Source organism: Bos indicus x Bos taurus, chromosome 26, assembly GCF_003369695.1.
Source record: "Bos indicus x Bos taurus breed Angus x Brahman F1 hybrid chromosome 26, Bos_hybrid_MaternalHap_v2.0, whole genome shotgun sequence".
Taxonomy (NCBI): domain Eukaryota; kingdom Metazoa; phylum Chordata; class Mammalia; order Artiodactyla; family Bovidae; genus Bos; species Bos indicus x Bos taurus.
Genome location: NC_040101.1, coordinates 50,598,976 through 50,602,463, shown reverse-complemented (window position 1 = coordinate 50,602,463; position 3,488 = coordinate 50,598,976). Strand labels below are relative to the sequence as shown.

At 43.3% G+C, this 3,488-nt stretch overlaps 2 pseudogenes; both read left to right on the top strand.

Annotated features, from left to right (window-relative positions):
- The first annotated feature begins 2,155 nt into the window (after positions 1 to 2,155).
- On the top strand, positions 2,156 to 2,453 carry LOC113884561 (annotated as a pseudogene).
- On the top strand, positions 2,180 to 3,134 carry LOC113884560 (annotated as a pseudogene).
- Positions 3,135 to 3,488: the final 354 nt, after the last annotated feature.

The window sequence follows — 3,488 nt, the reverse complement described above, 5'->3', positions numbered from 1 at the left end:
TGACTGCTATTTGGTTAATTTCTTGTCTCCTCTGCCCACCACTCTAGTAGGGGATGGGAAAAAACTGAGTCACCTCTGAACATTAACATCCCACCCACCCCCAAATAAAATAAATGTTTGGCATCTGGATTGAAGTTTCTTTTGCCTTTGCAGGAAAAAGGAGGTGGAATTAGTGAGGATGTAGGTGTTGTAGTCGGAGAAGGCAGTGGCACCCCACTCCAGTACTCTTGCCTGGAAAATCCCATGGATGGAGGAGCCTGGTAGGCTGCAGTCCATGGGGTCTCTAAGAGTCAGACACAACTGAGCGACTTCACTTTCACTTTTCACTTTCATGCATTGGAGAGGGAAATGGCAACCTACTCCAGTGTTCTTGCCTGGAGAATCCCAGGGACAGGGGGGCCTGGTGGGCTGCCATCTATGGGGTCGCACAGAGTTGGAGACGACTGAGGCGACTTAGCAGCAGGTGTTGTAGTTACATAGCTACTGTAGCCTTCATACCTTAAAAAAGAAAATCACCTTATTCTGCTGGTGTTAAAATGTCTCAGAAAACTGACAGGTTTAAGAACATTAAGCCTCTTGGAATAGTTTTCAGATATTTCTAACACCGAATGCTGGGGAAGGGAGAGGGAAAGAGAGAGAGTGTGGGAGAGAGAGACACAAGAACCACAAGACAGAAAATTCATTATCAGAGGCAGGGAAACTGCAAAGTCATCCTGAATGTCATTTAATACTAGATTCCACAATCCCCTGGATTACTGTGTGGTTTAGCATTTGGGCAGCCATAATACAGCTGCCCTGAGTTTAGAGTATAAAGGAGTAAAATTTAATGACAATTACATTACATAGAATTATGAACACATGAACTGACCCAGTGGCATGCCAAGTGAGCTGTTCACCCTGGGTACAGACTATATGAGGCTCATTGTAGAGAATTTAAGAATAATATAAAACTGCCAGTGATAAAATTCTCCTACCCACAAAAATCTCTCATTGATGTAAATTCTAGACTATTGCTGCAGCTCCTTTTGAGTTTTTAAAAGTGTCTTTACTGTGATATGATCCACCTACTGTAAAATTCACCTGTTTATACAATTAAATAATTTTTAGTATATTCACAGAGTTGTTCAGCCATCACCACAGTCTGAGTTTGAAACATTTTCATCACCTGTTGGGTTTTAGTAATACATATGTAAGCTTCAAATTAGCATATCTTTATTACTAATCCTTAATAGCTGTGCATAGTACATAGAGGTTAATCTGGAGAATTCCAAATATACTGTTGACTTCTGACCCAGTAGAATTTAGCTACATCCATTCATTTGAAAATAAGTTCATAACAATCAAGAATTGTTAGGTCTCTGGGCAATTTTTGCCTCCAACCCATGTAATTTATATATTCTTAACATTTTAACTGCAGATTCAAAATAAGCAACAATAGATGTAAGTTTTTTTTGTTGTTGTCTTTGTTCTGGTGTGAAAATTTTAGATAAGGTTAATCAGATATGAAAATACTTGCAAACAGTGAGAGCCAGACTTGAATATCTGACGAAATACCACGCCTTGAAGTTGCTCCCTGAAGAGCTATGAATAGAAATTGAGGAGTAAGCTATACAACAACCAAATGTAAGGAAATGGTACATTTACATTAAGAAGAAGAAGAAGAAGAAGAAAAGCTCAAAGAATGCCAAAAGGAACAATGAAAGATTCTGGTCTTACATTGCTAAGAGAAATCAAAAGTCAATGTTTGAATCCCAAGCCCTGAAGACCCATTTTAAAGCAATGAATAAAAATAAATGCCAATATTTACTATTATTCATTCATTTTTTTCAGATTTTTTTATGAGATATAAAACGCTGGATGTGTTTCCTAAATTACCGAGAAAGTAATCTCTGATAGAGAAAACATTTTAATAGAAAATGTTTGATTGTGGGGACATTTGAAAGCCTCTACAATCATTTGTGAAGACAAAGACATGAAGCATATTGCAATTTCTGGAATTTCTTGTTAAATCCTATTTTTATAACTCTGCCAAATTTATCCTTATGTTTAAGCCTTTCCCTAACTCTTTGTATGTCTGTTTTTTGTGTGTGAAAGAAACTTGTCCAAGTTAAAATTATTAAAACATGTTGTTTGCTCTGAACACGGTTCTCTGATCCTGGTCAGCAGAGCTCAAGCAGTCATGGCCAACTACATTGTGCTCTACACCGGCGCCAAGATGCCCATCTTGGGGCTGGGCACCTGGAAGTCCCCTCCAGGCAAAGTGACGGAGGCTGTGAAGGTGGCGATTGACTTTGGGTACCGTCACATTGACTGTGCCCACGTGTACCAGAACGAGAACGAGGTGGGTTTGGCCCTCCAGGCAAAGCTGCAGGAGAAGGTGGTGAAGCGTGAGGACCTCTTCATCGTCAGCAAGCTGTGGTGCACGTAACACGACAAGGACCTGGTGAAAGGTGCCTGCCAGAAGACGCTCAGCGACCTGAAGCTGGACTACCTGGACCTCTACCTCATCCACTGGCCCATGGGCTTCAAGCCTGGGAAAGACTTCTTCCCATTGGATGAGGACGGCAACGTGATTCCCAGTGAGAAAGATATCGTGGATACCTGGACGGCCATGGAAGAGCTGGTGGATGAAGGGCTGGTGAAAGCTATTGGAGTCTCCAACTTCAACCATCTCCAAGTGGAGAAGATCTTAAACAAACCTGGCTTAAAATACAAGCCGGCGGTTAACCAGATCGAGTGCCACCCATACCTCACTCAGGAGAAGTTAATCCAGTACTGCAACTCCAAAGGCATTGTGGTGACTGCCTATAGTCCCCTCGGCTCTCCCGACAGGCCCTGGGCCAAGCCCGAGGACCCTTCCATACTGGAGGACCCCAGGATCAAAGCGATTGCAGACAAGCACTATAAAACCACAGCCCAGGTGCTGATCCGATTCCCCATACAGAGGAACCTGATCGTGATCCCCAAGTCAGTGACGCCTGAACGCATTGCTGAGAACTTCCAGGTCTTTGACTTTGAACTGGACAAGGAGGATATGAACACCTTGCTCAGCTACAACAGGGACTGGAGGGCCTGTGCCTTGGTGAGCTGTGCCTCCCACAGGGATTACCCCTTTCACGAGGAGTTCTGAAGGCGTTTTGAAGCTGTGGGTGCCTGCCCTTGCCCAGTTGACCTGCCGTCTCCCACCTCACTTTTCTTGTGTGTAGCGTAATTTGGCCCGTGTCCCTCAGTGGTGGGTCAGCGACTTCTAGACAAACCCGTGAGGGCTCGGCCAGCTTGGTGTCGGGTCCAAAGAGCAGAATCAGTAGATTAGTAGAAGTCTCTTCAGTTTTCCTTTGCCCTTCTAGTCTGGGGATCTGGGGAACATGCAACCCAAATACTCTTTTCTAAATTGAATTCACAGAATCAGAATAGTGCCTCTAACAGTGGGGTTTTGATTGCTTGGAACTGTAATCCTTTCAGCTAGGCTTTTCTTTGCCTCAAATAAA